This window comes from Eptatretus burgeri, chromosome 12 (assembly GCF_056783735.1).
Source record: "Eptatretus burgeri isolate ZD-2024b chromosome 12, Ebu_testis_v1, whole genome shotgun sequence".
Lineage (NCBI taxonomy): Eukaryota > Metazoa > Chordata > Myxini > Myxiniformes > Myxinidae > Eptatretus > Eptatretus burgeri.
The window spans coordinates 20632552-20659055 of NC_140972.1; the positions used below are offsets into that span (position 1 = coordinate 20632552).

A 26504-nucleotide genomic window follows, 5' to 3' on the forward strand; every position below is an offset into this window, starting at 1 on the left:
TCTGAGGGCACTTCAACATGGCTCCCACCCCTCAAGTTGGTTGCACTTTATTTTGGGTTCGGGCTCGTCAATGGTTCGTCAACTCGTGGACATGGTCTTTATCTCAACATGTGGCACCAATAATATTTCTTCACACCTGCATTTTATGATCCAACCTCATATCCAGTTTGTGAATTGTGGATTCGTTGACTCTCTGTCGAAGGTTCTTTATACATTCAAATTCATCAAACTCAGAATCCCCGAGGAGTTTTATGTATTTATAACATTTTTCGTGACATGAAGAATCATGGCAATAATCAGTTCCAGTGAAGCCTCACTTCCACACAATTCTTCCTTTGAAGAATGAAGTAGCGCTTCCAAATGAGCAACTCGATGTTGAGCTTCTGCGAACTGTTCTTGGAGACATTTCTCCAAATTCTCCATCTGTTCCTGCACACTGCAAGATCCACCACATGACTCCGCATTCGGGAACAATGTGGATCACACGATAAATGATGTTAACTGAACAAGCAAAATAAAGATGATTTACACGGAAAACCACAGAAACCAATTGAAGAAATGCTGAGAAGACTTAAAATGGGCCTGGTTATGCGTATGTACCTTTCCAGAGACTGTGAAAGCTGATCACTTCATGCCTTCTCTTCCTTGAACACACTCTGCATCACGGCATGTTCCTTCAACAGGGATTTATTTTGCCCCTCTGCGATGATATGCGATGCTTTTTCAAACTTCAACCGCAAATCAAGATTTTGTTGGCCAACCTGCCATCAACACACACCATTGGGGTCATCCCCACACTCAACCCGGAAAAGTGCTGTTACTGCCAGGGGATTGGGGCTCGCCACGAGGGGAAACACTCGAGTTTCACCCGAACACCTGGTCCTGAGGCCACCGACCACAGATAACTCCCCGGTCCAATTGCCTGTGTCCGCTTTGCTTTGACTACCGGCCAAGCCAGGTTATGCTGTGATGTTTCCGCGACACCTTTCTATTGGGACGGCAATGTCACTCGCGCCCACCCCCTCAGTGCCACACCTGGTTATCTTCCGCCGAGCGGAATAGATAGGTGCAGCCCCGGCTAACAGAGCAAATCAGGTGGGGAACAACTTCCCGTCTTTCTGGGCTTGTACACTGTGTCTTTCCAATGAAGGAAAAGACAACCGAGACAGATTTGAAATATCCACCTGTTATTTATTTCCACACAAGCAAACAAGAAAGCAATCTTTTAAAAGCGAGTATTTACAGGCAAAAGGCACAAAAGAGCAGATTTATCCTGAACACATATTCTTCTACAATCATATTTACCCAAGAGACATGTGGCCACATTCAATCTTGGGAGAAGAAGATGAAGAAGACAAAAAGAACTTGAGAAGAAAAGAAGTACAGAGCGTGGGGTCAACTCCTTCCATCATCTCACACAGCCCAGCGGGGCTGTGCCCGTCCAAATATACTGGGGAAGATGGGCACTGAAGTGGAAATGCCGTGTGATGGGAGGCGCAGCCACTTCTCTGAGGTGTCCAGACCCAAAAAGCAAGTCCTCTCCAGGATGACGAGCTCGCCCCATGAACCAAGCCACGTTCTGTGCTTTCTTCTTGCTCTCCTCTACAGCATGAGCTCCCTCCCTCCGCTCCACACACTCCACACACCTTTCTACATCTCGCCAGACAAGCTTTTCGGCGTCTCTTCCCGGACACACACTCAGCTTCTTCTCCTTCACAGTGTGTGGCTTTTTTCTGTCTCGTGTCGTGTGAGCCTCTTGCTTATTGGTCCACATCGGATGTGGGAGGTCCAAGATACAGCTTGTGGGAAACTGCCGCCATTTCTGAGGACACTTCAACGTGGCTCCCACCCCTCAAGTTTGTTGCACTTTATTTTGGGTTCGGGCTCGTCAATGGTTCGTCAACTCGTGGACATGGTCTTTATCTCAATATGTGGCACCAATAATATTTCTTCACACCTGCATTTTATGATCCAACCTCATATCCAGTTTGTGAATTGTGGATTCGTTGACTCTCTGTCGAAGGTTCTTTATACATTCAAATTCATCAAACTCAGAATCCCCGAGGAGTTTTATGTATTTATAACATTTTTCGTGACATGAAGAATCATGGCAATAATCAGTTCCAGTGAAGCCTCACTTCCACACAATTCTTCCTTTGAAGAATGAAGTAGCGCTTCCAAATGAGCAACTCGATGTTGAGCTTCTGCGAACTGTTCTTGGAGACATTTCTCCAAATTCTCCATCTGTTCCTGCACACTGCAAGATCCACCACATGACTCCGCATTCGGGAACAATGTGGATCACACGATAAATGATGTTAACTGAACAAGCAAAATAAAGATGATTTACACGGAAAACCACAGAAACCAATTGAAGAAATGCTGAGAAGACTTAAAATGGGCCTGGTTATGCGTATGTACCTTTCCAGAGACTGTGAAAGCTGATCACTTCGTGCCTTCTCTTCCTTGAACACACTCTGCATCACGGCATGTTCCTTCAACAGGGATTTATTTTGCCCCTCTGCGATGATATGCGATGCTTTTTCAAACTTCAACCGCAAATCAAGATTTTGTTGGCCAACCTGCCATCAACACACACCATTGGGGTCATCCCCACACTCAAACCGGAAAAGTGCTGTTACTGCCAGGGGATTGGGGCTCGCCACGAGGGGAAACACTCGAGTTTCACCCGAACACCTGGTCCTGAGGCCACCGACCACAGATAACTCCCCGGTCCAATTGCCTGTGTCCGCTTTACTTTGACTACCGGCCGAGCCGGGTTATGCTGTGATGTTTCCGCGACACCTTTCTATTGGGACGGCAATGTCACTCGCGCCCACCCCCTCAGTGCCACACCTGGTTATCTTCCGCCGAGCGGAATAGATAGGTGCAGCCCCGGCTAACAGAGCAAATCAGGTGGGGAACAACTTCCCGTCTTTCTGGGCTTGTACACTGTGTCTTTCCAATGAAGGAAAAGACAACCGAGACAGATTTGAAATATCCACCTGTTATTTATTTCCACACAAGCAAACAAGAAAGCAATCTTTTAAAAGCGAGTATTTACAGGCAAAAGGCACAAAAGAGCAGATTTATCCTGAACACATGTTCTTATACAATCATATTTACCCAAGAGACATGTGGCCACATTCAATCTTGGGAGAAGAAGAAGAAGACAAAAAGAACTTGAGAAGAAAAGAAGTACAGAGCGTGGGGTCAACTCCTTCCATCATCTCACACAGCCCAGTGGGGCTGTGCCCGTCCAAATATACTGGGGAAGATGGGCACTGAAGTGGAAATGCCGTGTGATGGGAGGCGCAGCCACTTCTCTGAGGTGTCCAGACCCAAAAAGCAAGACCGCTCCAGCATGCAAGACATGTGGCCTGCAAGAAGCACCGTTTCTGCTGTGCCGTGAACCAAGCCACGTTCTGTGCTTTCTTCTTGCTCTCCTCCGCACCATGAGCTCCCTCCCTCCTCTCCACACACTCCACACACCTTTCTACATCTCGCCAGACAAGCTTTTCGGCGTCTCTTCCCGGACACACACTCAGCTTCTTCTCCTTCACAGTGTGTGGCTTTTTTCTGTCGCGTGTCGTGTGAGCCTCTTGCTTATTGGTCCACATCGGATGTGGGAGGTCCAAGATACAGCTTGTGGGAAACTGCCGCCATTTCTGAGGGCACTTCAACGTGGCTCCCACCCCTCAAGTTTGTTGCACTTTATTTTGGGTTCGGGCTCGTCAATGCTTCCTTAACTCGTGGGCATGATCTTCATCTCAATATGTGGCACCAATAACATTTCTTCATACCTGCATTTTATGATCCAACCTCAGATCCAGTTTGTGAAGTGTGGATTGGTTGACTCTCTGTCGAAGGTTCTTTATACATTCAAATTCATCAAACTCAGAATCCCCGAGGAGTTTTATATTTCACATTTTTTGTGACACAAATAATTAATCATTGCAATCATCAGTTCCAGTGAAGCCTCACTTCCACACAATTCTTCCTTTCAAGAATGAAGTTGTGCTTCCAAATGAGCTACTCGATGTTGAGCTTCTGCGAACTGTTCTTGGAGACATTTCTCCAAATTCTCCATCTGTTCCTACACACTGCAAGATCGACCACATGTCTCCGCATTCAGGAACAATGCACATCACAAAATACATAATGGGAACTGAGCAAGCAAAATGAAGATGATTTACACAACAAACCACAGAAACCAATTGAAGAAATGCTGAGAAGACTTAAAATGGGCCTGGTTATGCATATGTCCCTTTCCAGAGACTGTGAAAGTTGATCACTTCGTGCCTTCTCTTCCTTGAACACACTCTGCATCACGGCATGTTCCTTCAACAGGGATTTATTTGGCCCCTCTGCGATGATATGCGATGCTTTTTCAAACTTCAACCGAAAATCAAGATTTTGTTGGCCAACCTGCCATCAACACACACCATTGGGGTCATCCCCACACTCAAACCGGAAAAGTGCTGTTACTGCCAGGGGATTAGGGCTCACCACGAGGGGAAACACTCGAGTTTCACCCGAACACCTGGTCCTGAGGCCACCGACCACAGATAACTCCCCGGTCCAATTGCCTGTGTCCGCTTTACTTTGACTACCGGCCGAGCCGGGTTATGCTGTGATGTTTCTGCGACACCTTTCTATTGGGACGGCAATGTCACTCGCGCCCACCCCCTCAGTGCCACACCTGGTTATCTTCCGCCGAGCGGAATGGATAGGTGCAGCCCCGGCTAACAGAGCAAATCAGGTGGGGAACAACTTCCCGTCTAACTCGGCTTGTACACTGTCTTTCCAATGAAGGAAAAGACAACTGAGACATTTTTGAAATAACCACCTGTTATTTATTTCCACACAAGCAAACAAGAAAGCAATCTTTTAAAAGCCAATATGTACAGGCAAAAGGCACAAAAGAGCAGATTTATCTTGAACACATATTCTCATACAATCATATTTATCCAAGAGACACATGGCCACATTCAATCTTGGCAGAAGAAGAAGAAGACAAGAAGAACTTGAGAAGAAAAGAAGTACAGAGCGTGGGCTCAACTCCTTCCATAATCTCACACAGCCCAGTGGGACTGTGCCCGTCCAAATATACTGGGGAAGATGGGCACTGAAGTGGAAATGCCGTGTGATGGGAGGCGCAGCCACTTCTCTGAGGTGTCCAGACCCATAAAGCAAGACCGCTCCAGCATGCAAGACATGTGACCTGCAAGAAGCACAAATTTCTGCTGTGCCTGCAGGATGACGAGCTCGCCCCATGAACCTTGCCGCGTTCTGTGCTTCCTTCTTGCTCTCCTCTGCAGCATGAGCTCCCTTTCTCCTCTCCACACACTCCACACACCTTTCCACATCTCGCCAGACATGCTTTTCGGCGTATCTTCGCGGACACACACTCAGCTTCTTCTCCTTCACAGTGTGTGTCTTTTTTCTGTCTCGTGTTGTGTGAGCCTCTTGCTAATTGGTCCACATCGGATGTGGGAGGTCCAAGATAAAGCTTGTGGGAAACTGCCGCCATTTCTGAGCGCACTTCAACGTGGCTCCCACCCCTCAAGTTTGTTGCACTTTATTTTGGGTTCGGGCTCGTTAATGGTTCGTTAACTCGTGGACATGATCTTTATCTCAATTTGTGGCACCAATAAAATTTCTTCATACCTGCATTTTATGGTCCAACCTCATATCCAGTTTGTGAAGTGTGGATTGGTTGACTCTCTGTCGAAGGTTCTTTATACGTTCAAATTCATCAAACTCAGTATCCCCAAGGAGTTTTATATATAACATTTTTTGTGGCATTAATAATCATTGCAATAATCAGTTCCAGTGAAGCCTCACTTCCACACAATTCTTCCTTTGGAGAATGAAGTTGCACTTCCAAATGAGCAACTCTATGTTGAGCTTCTACGAACTGTTCTTGGAGACGTTTCTCCAAATACTCCATCTGTTCCTGCATAATGCAAGATCCACCACATGTCTCCGCATTCGGGAACAATGTACATCACAAGATACATAATGGGAACTGAACAAGCAAAATACAGATGATTTACACGACAAACCACAGAAACCAATTGAAGAAATGCTCAGAAGACTTAAAATGGGCCTGGTTATGCGTATGTACCTTTCCAGAGACTGTGAAAGCTGATCCCTTCGTGCCTTCTCTTCCTTGAACGCACTCTGCATCACGGCATGTTCCTTCAACAGGGATTTATTTCGCCCCTCTGCGATGACATGCGATGATTTTTCAAACTTCAACCGCAAATCAAGATTTTGTCGGCCAACATACCATCAACACACACCACTGGGGTAATCTCCACACTCAAAGCGGTAAAGTCCTGTTGCGGCCAGGGGATTGGGGCTCGCCACGAGGGGAAACACTCGAGTTTCTCCCGAACACCAGGTCCTGAGGCCACCGACCACAGATAATTCCGCGCTCCAATTGGCTGTGTCCGCTTGACAATTACTACCGGCCTCGCTAGATTATGCTGTGATGTTTACGCCACACCTTTCTATTGGAACGGCAATGTCACTCGCGACCACACCCTCAGCGCCACACCTGGTTATCTTCCGCCGAGCGGAATAGATAAGTGCTGCCCCGGCTGACAGAGCACATCAGGTGGGGAACAACTTCCCATATAACTAGGCTTGTACACTGTGTCTTTCCAACGAAGGAAAAGACAACCGAGACAGATTTGAAATAACCACCTGTTATTTATTTCCACACAAACAAACAATAAAGCAATCTTTTAAAAGTGAGTATTTGCAGGCAAAAGGCACAAAAGAGCAGATTTATCCTGAACACATGTTCTTATACAATCATATTTACCCAAGAGATACATGGCCACATTCAATCTTGGGAGAAGAAGAAGAAGACAAGAAGAACTTGAGAAGAAAAGAAGTACAGAGCGTGGGCTCAACTCCTTCCATCATCTCACACAACCCAGCGGGGCTGTGCCCGTCCAAATATACTGGGGAAGATAGGCACTGAAGTGGAAATGAGGTGTGATGGGAGGCGCAGCCACTTCTCTGAGGTGTCCAGACCCAAAAAGCAAGACCGCTCCAGCATGCAAGACATGTGACCTGCAAGAAGCACCATTTCTGCTGTGCCTACAGGATGACGAGCTCGCCCCATGAACCTTGCCACGGTCTGTGCTTTCTTCTTGCTCTCCTCTGCAGCATGAGCTCCCTCCCTCCTCTCCACACACTCCACACACCTTTCTACATCTCGCCAGACAAGCTTTTCGGCATATCTTCCCGGACACACACTCAGCTTCTTCTCCTTCACAGTGTGTGGCTTTTTCTGTCTCGTGTCGTGTGAGCCTCTTGCTTATTTGTCCACCTCGGATGTGGGAGGTCCAAGATACAGCTTGTGGGAAACTGCCGCCATTTCTGAGGGCACTTCAACATGGCTCCCACCCCTCAAGTTGGTTGCACTTTATTTTGGGTTCGGGCTCGTCAATGGTTCGTCAACTCGTGGACATGGTCTTTATCTCAATATGTGGCACCAATAATATTTCTTCACACCTGCATTTTATGATCCAACCTCATATCCAGTTTGTGAAGTGTGGATTGGTTGACTCTCTGTCGAAGGTTCTTTATACATTCAAATTCATCAAACTCAGAATCCCCGAGGAGTTTTATATTTCACATTTTTTGTGGCACCAATAATTAATCATTGCAATCATCAGTTCCAGTGAAGCCTCACTTCCACACAATTCTTCCTTTGAAGAATGAAGTTGCGCTTCCAAATGAGCAACTCGATGTTGAGCTTCTGCAAACTTTTCTTGGAGACATTTCTCCAAATTCTCCATCTGTTCCTGCACACTGCAAGATCGACCACACGTCTCCGCATTCGGGAACAATGTACATCACAAGATACATCATGGGAACTGAACAAGCAAAATGAAGATGATTTACACAACAAACCCCAGAAACCGATTGAAGAAATGCTGAGAAGACTTAAAATGGGCCTGGTTATGCGTATGTACCTTTCCAGATTCTGTGAAAGCTGATCACTTCGTGCCTTCTCTTCCCTTTACACACTCTGCATCACGGCATGTTCCTTCAACAGGGATTTATTTCGCCCCTCTGCGATGATATGCGATGCTTTTTCAAACTTCAACCGCAAATCAAGATTTTGTTGGCCAACCTGCCATCAACACACACCATTGGGGTCATCCCCTCACTCAAACCGGAAAAGTGCTGTTACGGCCGGGGTTGGGGCTCACCACGAGGGGAAACACTCGAGTTTCACCCAAACACCTGGTCCTGAGGCCACCGACCACAGATAACTTCACGGTCCAATTGCCTGTGTCCGCTTGACTTTGACTACCGGCCGAGCCGGGTTATGCTGTGATGTTTACGCTGCACCTTTCTATTGGGATGGCAATGTCACTCGCGACCACCCCCTCAGTGCCACACCTGGTTATCTTCCGCCCAGCGGAATAGAGAGTTCAGCCCCGGCAAACAGAGCATATCAGGTGGGGAACAACTTCCCGTCTATCTAGGCTTGTACACTGTGTCTTTCCAATGAAGGAAAAGACAACCGAGACAGATTTGAAATCACCACCTGTTATTTATTTCCACACAAGCAGACAAGAAAGCAATCTTTTATAAGCCAATATTTACATGCAAAAGGCACAAAAGAGCAGATTTATCCTGAACACATATTCTTATACAATCATATTTACCCAAGAGACACATGGCCACATTCCATCTGGGGAGAAGAAGAAGAAGACAAAATGAACTTGAGAAGAAAAGAAGTGCAGAGCATGGGGTCAACTCCTTCCATCATCTCACACAGCCAAGCGGGGCTGTGCCCGTCCAATTAGGCCTATACTGGGGAAGATGGGCACTGAAGTGGAAATGCGGTGTGATGGGAGGGGCAGCCACTTCTCTGAGGTGTCCAGACCCAAAAAGTAAGTTCCCTCCGGCATGCAAGACATGTGACCTGCAAGAAGCACAAATTTCTGCTGTGCCTGCAGGATGACGAGCTCGCCCCATGAACCTTGCCGCGTTGTGTGCTTTCTTCTTGCTCTCCTCTGCAGCATGAGCTCCCTCCCTCCTCTCCACACACTCCACACACCTTTCCACATCTCGCCAGACATGATTTTCGGCGTATCTTCCCGGACACACACTCAGCTTCTTCTCCTTCACAGTGTGTGGCTTTTTCTGTCTCGTGTCGTGTGAGCCTCTTGCTAATTGGTCCACATCGGATGTGGGAGGTCCAAGATAAAGCTTGTGGGAAACTGCCGCCATTTCTGAGCGCACTTCAACGTGGCTCCCACCCCTCAAGTTTGTTGCACTTTATTTTGGGTTCGGGCTCGTTAATGGTTCGTTAACTCGTGGACATGATCTTTATCTCAATTTGTGGCACCAATAAAATTTCTTCATACCTGCATTTTATGATCCAACCTCATATCCAGTTTGTGAAGTGTGGATTGGTTGACTCTCTGTCGAAGGTTCTTTATACGTTCAAATTCATCAAACTCAGTATCCCCGAGGAGTTTTATATATAACATTTTTTGTGACATTAATAATCATTGCCATAATCAGTTCCAGTGAAGCCTCACTTCCACACAATTCTTCCTTTGGAGAATGAAGTTGCACTTCCAAATGAGCAACTCCATGTTGAGCTTCTACGAACTGTTCTTGGAGACGTTTCTCCAAATACTCCATCTGTTCCTGCATAATGCAAGATCCACCACATGTCTCCGTATTCGGGAACAATGTACATCACAAGATACATAATGGGAACTGAACAAGCAAATACAGATGATTTACACGACAAACCACAGAAACCAATTGAAGAAATGCTCAGAAGACTTAAAATGGGCCTGGTTATGCGTATGTACCTTTCCAGAGTCTGTGAAAGCTGATCACTTCGTGCCTTCTCTTCCCTTTACACACTCTGCATCACGGCATGTTCCTTCAACAGGGATTTATTTCGCCCCTCTGCGATGACATGCGATGATTTTTCAAACTTCAACCGCAAATCAAGATTTTGTCGGCCAACATACCATCAACACACACCACTGGGGTAATCTCCACACTCAAAGCGGTAAAGTACTGTTGCGGCCAGGGGATTGGGGCTCGCCACGAGGGGAAACACTCGAGTTTCTCCCGAACACCAGGTCCTGAGGCCACCGACCACAGATAATTCCGCGGTCCAATTGGCTGTGTCCGCTTGACAATTACTACCGGCCTCGCCAGGTTATGCTGTGATGTTTACGCCACACCTTTCTATTGGAACGGCAATGTCACTCGCGACCACACCCTCAGCGCCACACCTGGTTATCTTCCGCCGAGCGGAATAGATAAGTGCTGCCCCGGCTGACAGAGCACATCAGGTGGGGAACAACTTCCCATATAACTAGGCTTGTACACTGTGTCTTTCCAACGAAGGAAAAGACAACCGAGACAGATTTGAAATAACCACCTGTTATTTATTTCCACACAAACAAACAATAAAGCAATCTTTTAAAAGTGTGTATTTGCAGGCAAAAGGCACAAAATAGCAGATTTATCCTGAACACATGTTCTTATACAATCATATTTACCAAAGAGATACATGGCCACATTCAATCTTGGGAGAAGAAGAAAAAGACAAGAAGAACTTGAGAAGAAAAGAAGTACAGAGCGTGGGCTCAACTCCTTCCATCATCTCACACAACCCAGCGGGGCTGTGCCCGTCCAAATATACTGGGGAAGATAGACACTGAAGTTGAAATGCGGTGTGATGGGAGGCGCAGCCACTTCTCTGAGGTGTCCAGACCCAAAAAGCAAGACCGCTCCAGCATGCAAGACATGTGACCTGCAAGAAGCACCATTTCTGCTGTGCCTCCAGGATGACGAGCTCGCCCCATGAACCTTGCCACGGTCTGTGCTTTCTTCTTGCTCTCCTCTGCAGCATGAGCTCCCTCCCTCCTCTCCACACACTCCACACACCTTTCTACATCTCGCCAGACAAGCTTTTCGGCGTATCTTCCCGGACACACACTCAGCTTCTTCTCCTTCACAGTGTGTGGCTTTTTCTGTCTCGTGTCGTGTGAGCCTCTTGCTTATTTGTCCACCTCGGATGTGGGAGGTCCAAGATACAGCTTGTGGGAAACTGCCGCCATTTCTGAGGGCACTTCAACATGGCTCCCACCCCTCAAGTTGGTTGCACTTTATTTTGGGTTCGGGCTCGTCAATGGTTCGTCAACTCGTGGACATGGTCTTTATCTCAATATGTGGCACCAATAATATTTCTTCAGACCTGCATTTTATGATCCAACCTCATATCCAGTTTGTGAAGTGTGGATTCGTTGACTCTCTGTCGAAGGTTCTTTATACATTCAAATTCATCAAACTCAGAATCCCCGAGGAGTTTTATGTATTTATAACATTTTTCGTGACATGAAGAATCATGGCAATAATCAGTTCCAGTGAAGCCTCACTTCCACACAATTCTTCCTTTGAAGAATGAAGTAGCGCTTCCAAATGAGCAACTCGATGTTGAGCTTCTGCGAACTGTTCTTGCAGACATTTCTCCAAATTCTCCATCTGTTCCTGCACACTACAAGATCCACCACATGACTCCGCATTCGGGAACAATGTGGATCACACGATAAATGATGGTAACTGAACAATCAAAATAAAGATGATTTACACGGAAAACCACAGAAACCAATTGAAGAAATGCTGAGAAGACTTAAAATGGGCCTGGTTATGCGTATGTACCTTTCCAGAGACTGTGAAAGCTGATCACTTCGTGCCTTCTCTTCCTTGAACACACTCTGCATCACGGCATGTTCCTTCAACAGGGATTTATTTTGCCCCTCTGCGATGATTTGCGATGCTTTTTCAAACTTCAACCGCAAATCAAGATTTGTTGGCCAACCTGCCATCAACACACACCATTGGGGTCATCCCCACACTCAAACCGGAAAAGTGCTGTTACTGCCAGGGGATTGGGGCTCGCCACGAGGGGAAACACTCGAGTTTCACCCGAACACCTGGTCCTGAGGCCACCGACCACAGATAACTCCCCGGTCCAATTGCCTGTGTCCGCTTTACTTTGACTACCGGCCGAGCCGGGTTATGCTGTGATGTTTCCACGACACCTTTCTATTGGGACGGCAATGTCACTCGCACCCACCCCCTCAGTGCCACACCTGGTTATCTTCCGCTGAGCGGAATAGATAGGTGCAGCCCCGGCTAACAGAGCAAATCAGGTGGGGAACAACTTCCCGTCTTTCTGGGCTTGTACACTGTGTCTTTCCAATGAAGGAAAAGACAACCGAGACAGATTTGAAATATCCACCTGTTATTTATTTCCACACAAGCAAACAAGAAAGCAATCTTTTAAAAGCGAGTATTTACAGGCAAAAGGCACAAAAGAGCAGATTTATCCTGAACACATATTCTTCTATAATCATATTTACCCAAGAGACATGTGGCCACATTCAATCTTGGGAGAAGAAGAAGAAGACAAAAAGAACTTGAGAAGAAAAGAAGTACAGAGCGTGGGGTCAACTCCTTCCATCATCTCACACAGCCCAGCGGGGCTGTGCCCGTCCAAATATACTGGGGAAGATGGGCACTGAAGTGGAAATGCCGTGTGATCGGAGGCGCAGCCACTTCTCTGAGGTGTCCAGACCCAAAAAGCAAGTCCTCTCCAGGATGACGAGCTCGCCCCATGAACCAAGCCACGTTCTGTGCTTTCTTCTTGCTCTCCTCTACAGCATGAGCTCCCTCCCTCCTCTCCACACACTCCACACACCTTTCTACATCTCGCCACACAAGCTTTTCGGCGTCTCTTCCCGGACACACACTCAGCTTCTTCTCCTTCACAGTGTGTGGCTTTTTTCTGTCTCGTGTCGTGTGAGCCTCTTGCTTATTGGTCCACATCGGATGTGGGAGGTCCAAGATACAGCTTGTGGGAAACTGCCGCCATTTCTGAGGGCACTTCAACGTGGTTCCCACCCCTCAAGTTTGTTGCACTTTATTTTGGGTTCGGGCTCGTCAATGCTTCCTTAACTCGTGGGCATGATCTTCATCTCAATATGTGGCACCAATAACATTTCTTCAGACCTGCATTTTATGATCCAACCTCAGATCCAGTTTGTGAAGTGTGGATTGGTTGACTCTCTGTCGAAGGTTCTTTATACATTCAAATTCATCAAACTCGAATCTCCGAGGAGTTTTATATTTCACATTTTTTGTGACACAAATAATTAATCATTGCAATCATCAGTTCCAGTGAAGCCTCACTTCCACACAATTCTTCCATTGAAGAATGAAGTTGCGCTTCCAAATGAGCAACTCGATGTTGAGCTTCTGCAAACTGTTCTTGGAGACATTTCTCCAAATTCTCCATCTGTTCCTGCACACTGCAAGATCGACCACACGTCTCCGCATTCGGGAACAATGTACATCACAAGATACATAATGAGAACTGAACAAGCAAAATGAAGATGATTTACACAACAAACCCCAGAAACCGATTGAAGAAATGCTGAGAAGACTTAAAATGGGCCTGGTTATGCGTATGTACCTTTCCAGAGTCTGTGAAAGCTGATCACTTCGTTCCTTCTCTTCCCTTTACACACTCTGCATCACGGCATGTTCCTTCAACAGGGATTTATTTCGCCCCTCTGCGATGATATGCGATGCTTTTTCAAATTCAACCGCAAATCAAGATTTTGTTGGCCAACCTGCAATCAACACACACCATTGGGGTCATCCCCACACTCAAACCGGAACAGTGCTGTTACAGCCGAGGTTGGGGCTCACCACGAGGGGAAACACTCGAGTTTCACCAAAACACCTGGTCCTGAGGCCACCGACCACAGATAACTCCACGGTCCAATTGCCTGTGTCCGCTTGACTTAGACTACCGGCCGAGCCGGGTTATGCTGTGATGTTTCCGCTGCACCTTTCTATTGGGATGGCAATGTCACTCGCGACCACCCCCTCAGTGCCACACCTGGTTATCTTCCGCCAAGCGGAATAGAGAGTTCAGCCCCGGCAAACAGAGCATATCAGGTGGGGAACAACTTCCCGTCTATCTAGGCTTGTACACTGTGTCTTTGCAATGAAGGAAGAGACAACCGAGACAGATTTGAAATAACCACCTGTTATTTATTTCCACACAAGCAGACAAGAAAGCAATCTTTTATAAGCCAATATTTACAGGCAAAAGGCACAAAAGAGCAGATTTATCCTGAACACATATTCTTATACAATCATATTTACCCAAGAGACACATGGCCACATTCCATCTGGGGAGAAGAAGAAGAAGACAAAATGAACTTGAGAAGAAAAGAAGTACAGAGCATGGGGTCAACTCCTTCCATCATCTCACACAGCCAACCGGGGCTGTGCCTGTCCAATTAGGCCTATACTGGGGAAGATGGGCACTGAAGTGGAAATGCGGTGTGATGGGAGGCGCAGCCATTTCTCTGAGGTGTCCAGACCCAAAAAGCAAGTTCCCTCCAGCATGCAAGACATGTGACCTGCAAGAAGCACAAATTTCTGCTGTGCCTGCAGGATGACGAGCTCGCCCCATGAACCTTGCCGCGTTCTGTGCTTTCTTCTTGCTCTCCTCTGCAGCATGAGCTCCCTCCCTCCTCTCCACACACTCCACACACCTCTCCACATCTCGCCAAACATGCTTTTCGGCGTATCTTCCCGGACATACACTCAGCTTCTTCTCCTTCACAGTGTGTGGCTTTTTTCTGTCTCGTGTGGTGTGAGCCTCTTGCTAATTGGTCCACATCGGATGTGGGAGGTCCAAGATAAAGCTTGTGGGAAACTGCCGCCATTTCTGAGCGCACTTCAACGTGGCTCCCACCACTTAAGTTTGTTGCACTTTATTTTGGGTTCGGGCTCGTTAATGGTTCGTTAACTCGTGGACATGATCTTTATCTCAATTTGTGGCACCAATAAAATTTCTCCATACCTGCATTTTATGATCCAACCTCATATCCAATTTGTGAAGTGTGGATTGTTTGACTCTCTGTCGAAGGTTCTTTATACGTTCAAATTCATCAAACTCAGTATCGCCGAGGAGTTTTATATATAACATTTTTTGTGACATTAATAATCATTGCAATAATCAGTTCCAGTGAAGCCTCACTTCCACACATTTCTTCCTTTGGAGAATGAAGTTGCACTTCCAAATGAGCAACTCTATGTTGAGCTTCTACGAACTGTTCTTGGAGACGTTTCTCCAAATACTCCATCTGTTCCTGCATAATGCAAGATCCACCACATGTCTCCGCATTCGGGAACAATGTACATCACAAGATACATAATGGGAACTGAACAAGGAAAATACAGATGATTTACACGACAAACCACAGAAACCAATTGAAGAAATGCTCAGAAGACTTAAAATGGGCCTGGTTATGCGTATGTACCTTTCCAGAGACTGTGAAAGCTGATCCCTTCGTGCCTTCTCTTCCTTGAACGCACTCTGCATCACGGCATGTTCCTTCAACAGGGATTTATTTTGCCCCTCTGCGATGACATGCGATGATTTTTCAAACTTCAACCGCAAATCAAGATTTTGTCGGCCAACATACCATCAACACACACCACTGGGGTAATCTCCACACTCAAAGCGGAAAAGTACTGTTGCAGCCAGGGGATTGGGGCTCGCCACGAGGGAAAACACTCGAGTTTCTCCCGAACACCAGGTCCTGAGGCCACCGACCACAGATAATTCCGCGGTCCAATTGGCTGTGTCCGCTTGACAATTACGACCGACCTCGCCAGGTTATGCTGTGATGTTTACGCCACACCTTTCTATTGGGACGGCAATGTCACTCGCGACCACACCCTCAGCGCCACACATGGTTATCTTCCGCCGAGCGGAATAGATAAGTGCTGCCCCGGCTGACAGAGCACATCAGGTGGGGAACAACTTCCCATATAACTAGGCTTGTACACTGTGTCTTTCCAACGAAGGAAAAGACAACCGAGACAGATTTGAAATAACCACCTGTTATTTATTTCCACACAAACAAACAATAAAGCAATCTTTTAAAAGTGAGTATTTGCAGGCAAAAGGCACAAAAGAGCAGATTTATCCTGAACACATGTTCTTATACAATCATATTTACCCAAGAGATACATGGCCACATTCAATCTTGGGAAAAGAAGAAGAAGACAAGAAGAACTTGAGAAGAAAAGAAGTACAGAGCGTGGGCTCAACTCCTTCCATCATCTCACACAACCCAGCGGGGCTGTGCCCGTCCAAATATACTGGGGAAGATGGGCAGTGAAGTGGAAATGCGGTGCCATGGGAGGCGCAGCCACGTCTCTGAGGTGTGCAGACCCAGTTAGCATGTCCTCACCAGCATGCAAGACATGTGGCCTGCAAGAAGCACCGTTTCTGCTGTGCCTACAGGATGAGATGCTCGTCCCGTGAACCAAGCCACGTTCTGTGCTTTCTTGTTGCTCTCCTCTGCACCATGAGCTCCCTCCCTCCTCTCCACACACTCCACACACCTTTCTGCTGTTCGACAGACAAGCTTTTCAGTGTCTCTTCCTGAACACACCCTCAGCTTCTTCCCCTTCACAGTGCATGGCTTTTTTCTGTCTCGTGTCGTGTGAGCCTCTTGCTTATTGGACCACATCGGATGTGGGAGGTCCAAGATACAGCTTGTGGGAAACTGCCGCCATTTCTGAGGGCACTTCAACATGACTCACACCCCTCAAGTTTGTTGCACTTTATTTTGGGTTCAGGCTTGTCAATGGTTCGTTAACTCGTGGACATGGTCTTTTTCTCAATATGTGGCACCAATAATATTTCTTCATACCTGCATTTACGATCCAACCTCAGATCCAGTTTGTGAAGTGTGGATTGGTTGACTCTCTGTCGAAGGTTCTTTATACATTCAAATTCATCAAACTCAGAATCCCCGAGGAGTTTTATATTTCACATTTTTTGTGGCACCAATAATTAATCATTGCAATCATCAGTTCCAGTGAAGCCTCACTTCCACACAATTCTTCCTTTGAAGAATGAAGTTGCGCTTCCAAATGAGCAACTCGATGTTGAGCTTCTGCAAACTTTTCTTGGAGACATTTCTCCAAATTCTCCATCTGTTCCTGCACACTGCAAGATCGACCACACGTCTCCGCATTCGGGAACAATGTACATCACAAGATACATCATGGGAACTGAACAAGCAAAATGAAGATGATTTACACAACAAACCCCAGAAACCGATTGAAGAAATGCTGAGAAGACTTAAAATGGGCCTGGTTATGCGTATGTACCTTTCCAGAGTCTGTGAAAGCTGATCAATTCGTCCCTTCTCTTCCCTTTACACATTCTGCATCACGGCATGTTCCTTCAACAGGGATTTATTTCGCCTCTCTGCGATGATATGCGATGCTTTTTCAAACTTCAACCGCAAATCAAGATTTTGTTGGCCAACCTGCCATCAACACACACCATTGGGGTCATCCCCACACTCAAACCGGAAAAGTGCTGTTCCGGCCGGGGTTGGGGCTCACCACGAGGGGAAACACTCGAGTTTCACCGAAACACCTGGTCCTGAGGCCACCGACCACAGATAACTCCACGGTCCATTTGCCTGTGTCCGCTTGACTTTGACTCCCGGCTGAGCCGGGTTATGCTGTGATGTTTCCGCTGCACCTTTCTATTGGGATGGCAATGTCACTCGCGACCACCCCCTCAGTGCCACACCTGGTTATCTTCCGCCGAGCGGAATAGAGAGTTCAGCCCCGGCAAACAGAGCATATCAGGTGGGGAACAACTTCCTGTCTATCTAGGCTTGTACACTGTGTCTTTCCAATGAAGGAAAAGACAACCGAGACAGATTTGAAATAACCAACAATTATTTATTTACATACAAACAAGCTGAAAGTTGTACCGGTAGTTGAATTTCCACACAATCCGGTCGTTGAAAGGTACTCGCGCGGCGACTCTGTCGTTGGAAGGTATTGCAGGTGGCGTCCAAAAGAGTTCAAGACGTGTGGGGTGGTGTCCCAGTTAAGGTTGGCCACCTGTTCTGATCAAACAGCCCTTAGGATTTCAAGGGTGGCCTCCTCTTCTGATGAAACAATGCCACGTTGTGCACCCCAGACTTGTGTTGTTGCTGCACTGGAGGTAATTTGTTGTCTTTACCTGAAGTAGGGGCATCATTCGTTATCTCTACCTGAAGTAGAGATATCCTTTGATGTGGCTGTTCCACCTGAAGCTGGAACATGAACTGGCTCATCTTACCTGGATTGGATTGAGTGACTAAATTTATGGGATAAATCGTGGGTTTATTGTTTTCCACCTGAGATGGAGGGATAAAATTGACCAAATTTATTGCTTCCCAGCCAGGAGTTGAAGGTGACATAATTGTGGGTTTATTTACAACTGAATGTTAGGATCGGGCTCTTTTGAATTTGTGTACTTCAACAGAATCTGTGTTGACTTTCATTGAATGTTGTATGTGCAATGAAATGTATTGTCTTACATGTCATACTAAGGCCTAAGTCACATTTGCTCTACGGCGAGGATACGGCGGCCGTACACCCTCTGAATTGACAGAAATGTGCGGCGGCCGCAGAGTTTCTGAGGTGGCCTCAGGGTGGACCTACGCCGTATGGCTATATTTTACAGGCCGTAAGGTCGCCGTGGAATTATAACACGGAGTTATAACTTTTTTCATTTCTACATTCGCCGTAGCAATTCGACAAGCCGGAAAAAAAAAAACTGGTAAAAAAAAAATTAACCCATTCGTTACCATCCGTCTGGCCACACGTTCGCCTGAGGGCCCCCCTGCGGTCGCCTTGCGGGCACCTTGCGTCTGCCTTGAAAATTCTATGGCCTCTGCAGGAGTGCCCTAAGGTCACCGTGGGACATCAAATCAAAGACCGTACGGCAACCCCACGTTTTCAGTCTCCACAATTTATAAATACGCCGTGCAGCTCCCCGAAAAATAAAAAACACACGTGACTGCTACATTGTGTGACCGTGGAAATACTGCGGCCGCCGTATAATTGCTCGTGGCCGTAGATTTCGGAGACCCCATGGCCGCCGTGGCAAATGTGACCTTGGCCTTAGTGTTGTATTATTTGAGTTATTACATGTAGGCGAGTGTTTATATCGTTTGTGTATGATATATCGGTGTTTCAATTTGTGTTTTGTGAACTGTTAAACTTGTGGGATTGAATAAGTACGGAAAGTAGAGATGAGGATTGGTCGTCACCGTACGCTGTGAAGACTCTGAATGAAAAGAGACGTGCACATCTCATATCAAGAGGAGTACGATCACGTCAGATTCCTCACACTCTGTTGTAGCTTCAGCGTGTAAACAAAATAATGGGTTTATGGCTTGTATTGAAAGACATCACCCTGGCATTATGGTGCCGTCTCTTTGGAGTGCAAGGCAAATGCCATTGAGAAGTGTTTTTAGACCAGATAGTGTATGTGAATTTGATTTTGTTCCACATCTGAAGTAGAAGCAATTGTGGGCTCAATAAGGAACTGAAGATTACTGTACAATGTCATAATCCTACTTATATTACCGAGAATGTCTTGTTCGAAATGATATTGCAACAACTAATGTGTGAAGAGAAATGGACATTCATAAAATACAATAATTAAGTACCTCAGCAAGACAGTTTGCGGGCAGATTACCCACATAAACAGCCGAAGTGCTTGAAAGGAATCAATTGAATGTAAACTTCAGACAGAGAGTTGAAGCAGCCTGTGTTTGAACTTTTCTGTTCGTGGTTTGGTGGCTGGCTCATGACGTTTGTTGAGTGTGTTGTTGATCTCTTCTGTTTGCTGTTTAAGCATGAATACATATTGTGATCGATACTTAAAATATCCCTCAGATATGGTGCATTTCTCCAAATAATGAACTAATGGAATGTTTGTGAGGAGGGGTTGATGGTGAGTGTGCTCTGTGTGAGAATTCCCACTCATCCAATGGTTAAACGGTGGGAGTTTTAAGTTAAAGTCGATTCAAAGCTCGGGCTTTCTCATTGTTTGATAACTTTGTGTGCTATTTTGGTTTTCAACACTGTACGTTGCATACATAATAAATGGATGGACTCTTCGGAGCATGATTTGAATATGTGTTCTAAAAATAATAATAATAATGCATTATATAGTCTTGTACAATAATAATAATTATAGTCTTCGGGTTACATAAGTCGAGAGGCCACTTTGGCTTGATGCTTATAACGCAGAGGCCATGGGTTCTTTCCCTGCAGGGGCCAACAATAAACTGGAATCTCTATTTTGCAGGCAGGAAAGGACATAAATGTGTGTGCTGTCCTTTGGATAGACGCTGAAGCAAGTGTCAGTGTGCTCGGACACGCTGTGGAGTCGTAAATATGTGTTGATGTCATGTGAAGCCATAGGGGTCGGTCTCTTTGATCGATCTTGGAAACACCATCGAGCCTTGGTTTGTGAATGTAAAAATGTGATTTGTAATGATTTTAAAATGATGAAAAGTGGGAAATTGCCTCTTCCTGCTCAGCCCAGCAAACTGAGTTGTTTTGCACACCTGTGTTTAAATACCAGTCTCCTTGCAACATAGATGTTTTATAATTCATTATTTTGACAACGTTCTTGTTTTACAAGCAGCTGTTAGAACTGCGAAAAGATATTTTATGGGTCCTGAAACCCTCCATTCAATTCATAAGCGGATTTCAGGGTGTGAAGTAATGCCCCCCCCCCAGGCCCAAATGGTGTTAATTTTCCTTCAGTAGTCTGCCCTCCATAAGGAATTCCACATGGCTGCTTTTTCTTCTTCTTCTTCTTCTTCTTCTTCTTCTTCTTCTTCTTCTTCTTCTTCTTCTTCTTCTTCTTCTTCTTCTTCTTCTTCTTCTTCTTCTTCTTCTTCTTCTTCTTCTTCTTCTTCTTCTTCAACTTCTTCTTCTTCTTCTTCATCTTCTTCTTCTTCTTCTTCTTCTTCTTCTTCTTCTTCTTGCGTCTGGCAGCTTAGCTGCCGGGGTAGCTATCATTTCTTGGAAGCGTGACTGTGTTGCTGATGCAGTGCCCCTCTACCAGTACACACTGGTACTCATTTTGTCGACTTCGGAAGGATGACAGGCTGAGTCAACCCCCTGGTGTATTAATTCAGCGGCCAACGGGGCATAGCTGTTTCAAACATTTCATTATACCCAGTTATAAACTGTCATCCAGATGTTTAGCAGGTAGCGCAATTCATTAATGTATGCGTGATCCCTCGGATTGGCGTTAAGCTTGGCGTGCTGTCTTCATTAGTTGATGGATGTTAAAGACAAATTCCTGCCCAAACTACTGCTGGGAAAGCAATGGCAAACCACCCAGTGTAACCCTTTGATCGACTCAAGTAGGCAAAATTCCTTGAATGTAATGAATGAAATCATGTTAACTCAAATCAGAATTATGGAATTGCTGCAAGATTTGATTAATTAATTTACTGCAAGACTTTATCATTGCAAATACCTCTAATGATGATTGATCTGCGAAGGAAGTACATCAAGTGAAGAAAATTTGGGTTAAAATAGTGATTTATTAATATGTTATTTGGATAAATGTCAGACATCCAAGAACCAGGAAAAAGACATTTCTGTCTTTGTCTTTTTGCTTTTGACGGGCCGGGCTGGTGCTTCTCAGACCCACAGCCTCCGAATGTTTATCACAATATTCCAAAAGCTTGAAGCCAAGCCTCTTCATCTGCAGGCTGACAACCAAACCAAAGTCGGCTTTCTCGCGCAGGAACCAAAAACATCTTTATTTTTATGTAGTTTGTTATGTGGGCCTATATTTGTCAGGAATCAAGGTTAATTGCAGAAGCTACTGTTTAAAGTGTTTGGAAAATTTTGGTATCTTTCAACAATGTTGTCAAAGTTCTTGTTTCCAAATGAATGCTCTGCAGCCAAAGTGTCGGCCGGGAGCAATGTCAAGTTCGGCAGCTCGACATATCGCACTCCTGGGATGTCAAAAACCGAGTGGCATGGGGAGTTCGCAGAGCTGGCAGTGCCGATAAAGACTCCTGGGTGGCCGCCCTGTGACTACAATGATGGACTTTCTTGTTTAATTACTCCTGTTAATTAATGTAACAATGTGAAACCTAGCAACAGCACACCAATGTGCTTTGACCTGTGTTGTAGTGATGAAGAAGTGATACTCGTGATAATGTTTGCATGTGATGGTCATCAGAAAAGTGATTTACACACACCTGTTTTCTGGGTTGATTGTCAAATACATAAACATGAGGAATAGTTGGTAACGAGTGGAGGTTGAGTACACAGTAACTGAGTTAATTACTTTCAGACTCAGCTCATCAAAAATGATGGTATTCTCCATTACAATTCATTATGGTATTCGAACCTTCATGTTTCTTTTGGGTTGATTATACACGAGGTTCCTTTGGTCTTTGAGTTGTATTGAGAGGTTTTTCTTTGTGATGATTTTATTTTGCTTATCTCATCAACAGATTAAGTTTGTTTTGAAATTGTTATGTCTCGTAATCATAATTTAAATGTATTGGGGTCTTCCAGTGAAAGAGTATTCTCCTAATTTGTTTTCTTTAACTTCTTCCTGAATGGATCGAAATTTGTGGAGTAATTGCAGTCCACACCATTAAAACCAGTAACTTGGAACACATGTAAATAATCGGTTATATCACAGTAAGGTATGCCGCTGATTACTGGTGGCTTGTATTGATTGATTGATATGTTGTCAATCACTGTACCAATGGACAACGTGACATGGATTGATCTATTATCCCAAGCCCACCACTCGAGCACAGATTGGTCAATATTATATATTAGCAATCATAAGCCACTTGAAAGGGAAAATCAATATATGAGGAAAATCAGCATCATATTTATATTAACCATACTGCAGAAATATAAAGAATGTCGAGACCAAACAGCAATTATGAAATCAATTAATGGAATTAGGAATTGTACCATGTATTGTAATTTTATTGCTCTCACTGATTAGCAGCGGAACTGGCTGAACTGTAATTTAAGTAAAATGCCTCCATATTTTGTGGAAAGGCAAACAAAAGATAAAACAGAATCATGCCCAACGCAGAAAGAATTAGAGAAATGAATGTTAACCAGATTAGAGTGTAATAATTATATTATTTTAATCGTGTCATGATACAATTAAAATAATACCCATTCTATTTGTTTTCTGATTAATTGGTCAGGTGCGTGTTTTGTGATTAAGTGGTACTTTGTGTATGTTTACATACCCATTTCCCATTTCAAAATTTGCAACGAAGTAAGTGGGGTATTTCGAACACTGACTTGGCCTTGTGACCATCTTTCCTCAGTATGGAAGTGCTAAGTTAGCTGAAAAATAAATAAATAAATGGCAGTTGCTCTGGAACTGCTTGTGAATGAAACTGTGGATTGTTTAGTCGATAGCAGGTTAAAATAATTGCAAATGTTAAAATGGTAACTGTGCAAAATTTTGGATTTGGTACTTGCTCCAAAAGGGGGGAGTCTGTCTGTTTGTTGGGTTTCAATGTTGTATTTATAGCTCAGACAAATTAAAACACACTGAAAAATAAGAAGAAGAAGAAGAAGAAGAAGAAGAAGAAGAAGAAGAAGAAGCTAACTTTCATAATTATTATACAGATGATGGAATATTTTTTTGACTAAAAGGGATCTTTTGATGATGATGGAAAAAATTATTGATTTTTGTTGGACATGTTATTTGTTATCATAGTACTTTTCAATTGTGCTACCACAACATTGCCCTCACTAAAGGCACCTTTACTGATTGCCTCATGCTTAAAGAGGGGGTAATTTTCCTCTCAAAGCATTCCTCTTTAATGGGACAAACTGAAGAGACCTTTCTGGAATTGTGCAGATTGGAACCCTAAAAAATACTGCTGCCCTTTCTACATGCAAATAGCAAATGTGATGATACGTACAACTGAGATTTCTTTAGATTTTAGCATATCATTTAGGTGTGAAAAGAAAAAAGAAGGGTAAAATTTTGATATATCATGTAATGCAAGTTAAATGCTTCTTTCAGAACCTTTGTCAGTCTTATTGAAATAGATGAGCCCACGACGTTTTATTGTTTGTCGTGTTTAAACAGTGTTTAACCTTGATTTTGTTTGTTTCGGAGTGTTGAGAGCAGTTGAACGATGCAGTATATGAGTTCGTCTAATAAAGCTTTGGAAGAACTTCCACCGAAAGATTGGATGATGGGGAGAACCCAAATTTGGATGATTGGGCATTCATCACGTGATCATGACACTACCCCCTTCCTGAGGAGATGAGACGAGCATGTAAAAAAAGGAAAAAAACCCACTGAAGAGAAGGTTGAATAAGTCAAACCCTGAGAAGGCAAACACTTAACATTGCCATTGCATGGTGCCTGCCTGGGGGAACGACATCGACCACACTCGCAAACCCTTGCTCTGCAGATACATTGTGAACTTGCTGTAATCGCACAACGAAGGCCCTGAGGGTCCATGCAGCGAGTCATTGCCACACCTGCTGATCATTGCTGCTCCTACTCCTGCTGACGCAACGTGTGCCCAATGGTGTGAAGGCCATTGCATCATGAGGACATCGGTGCTGGAGCCATCACTGTTGCCTCTGCCGTGCACAGCTCGTTTTGGTGAAATTAATTTGATTGCCCGAACTGCCGCTTTGGGGCCCCGAGTTCTAAGTTCTGCTGAGGCTGGACTTCTGGGTTGTGTCTCAAGCTCCTGTTTCTTCAAGGATCATCTGCAACCCATTGTCAGGCCCAAGCTCAAACCGGCTGGGGCCTACCTTCTATGTGGTATAGGTAGCGTCTAAACTGTCTTTCCCATTGGGTGCTACCCTATCTACACCCTGATCCCCTTATCATAGACCTCGGGTAACACGCCTTCACAACTCATGACAGTTGGTGACGAACAGGCCGTAAACTAGGCGGAAACACGCTCATTAACCCGTCTGGGGCGCAATCAAATATCCGTCGTTCAGCATTCTTCTCCTGTGAATGCTCGTTGCCGTTAATGTGGGTGAACTTGTGAAACACATGTCTTCTCTGCTTTTGGAATGGGGTATGGTGATCACGTGTAATATAATTATGCAAATTTGTCCTAATAGGACAAAAGGGAGGGATGTGGAGGAAATAAAATTAATTATATTCATGTATTCTCAATTATGTTATCCTTTGTTTTTAACAGTATAGAATAAGGTGTTACTTTTGTACTGGAATCAAATTGACTCGGTAAAATCTCTTTTTGCAGCCTTTTGATCTCCATAGTGATGTCGATGATATACAAGCAAGATAAAATGGTATCTTACGAAATATTATGTGCTTTATCTCTGAAATATATATCCAAATTCGTATATCCAATGTTTAAATGAAACTGCTCTGCTGCTCAAGAGAAGGACGCTTTACTGCTGGCACCTATTTCCTGGTGGTAATTAAATAACTCCTGAAAGGCGATTGCAATAGACGCCTTGTTGTCCAAAGACGATTATATGACAGCATAAAACGGAATGTCGAATTTTGAGAATCTGGTTACTCACTGGGGAATGGAAGGTATGATCAAAGTAATAGGCTTGTGTCTCCATTCACTCGGCCTCTTCATATTTTGTCTTAACTTTGTTGTCACCCTCTCCTTCTCATGGCCGGCCTCGCATTCCCAAACTGCAATCATGATCTGAGCGTGTCTATCACCCCTTCCCTCCCAAAGTGGCCATGGCTGCAGTTCCCTTTCTCATGCTCGCCGGCTCCCCTCCATTCGCCTTTGCCATGTCTTTTGCAGTCCAGAAAAGTATAAAAACAATTGCTCTGCGCATTTTAGGGAAAAAGAGGATCGTATTTGTTATTGCTTATCTTGTTATCCTTTTTCCCACGTGCATGTTTGTTGTTATTTGTAATTTGATGTGTGCTGTTAATAAACGGTTTCAGACTGAAAGAGAAGAACTGAATTTCTTCCACAGAATGAAGGAGGGACTGTTGAATTGAAGTTTGGTGAAGGGGGTTATTGGTGGATTGAGAAAGGCAAAGGGTTTGGAACGGACCGATGAAGGTTGAAAGTAGCAGAGGATTTGGAAGGGACTGATTGGGTTTGAAAGTAGCAGAGGGGGCAATGTTGGAACTGAGCAATGGGATGGAGGAGGAAAGATTGAAAGGAGCAGAGGGGGGAGGGAAGATATTCACCAAATGTGTCTACCAGTGTGTCTGGGGATGGTTACACAGCCAGAAAGATCTTACAAGGACAAATGAGTGAGCCAGTGGTATAGGAGAACAGATTGGGAATGCACTTGATTGATGAGGAGCTATATTGTTCCCTCCCTAACATAATTATTCGGTTGTAATTTTTGCATCTTCTTCATCAACCTCCATTAATCAAAAATGACCTGCTTCGTACAAAATGGAGCATTGTCACAAGTATGTAACCTTTGTACCCTTGAAACTTTCTCCAATGAAGTGTTTTTTGAGCTGAACATCAAGTTTGTTGCACTTTATTTCGGATTAGGGTGAGTCAATGGTGAGTTAACTCATGGGCATG

The 26504-nt window shown here is 44.8% G+C and overlaps 1 long non-coding RNA gene across 1 annotated transcript in view; it reads left to right on the forward strand.

The window, feature by feature from the left end:
* Positions 1-25929, forward strand: part of LOC147015217 (uncharacterized) — a 50261-nt gene extending 24332 nt beyond the window's left edge. Inside the window, exon 3 of the long non-coding RNA XR_015050242.1 lies at positions 21897-25929. This is a non-coding gene — a long non-coding RNA (uncharacterized LOC147015217). The remainder of the gene's footprint in view (positions 1-21896) is intronic.
* Positions 25930-26504: the final 575 nt, after the last annotated feature.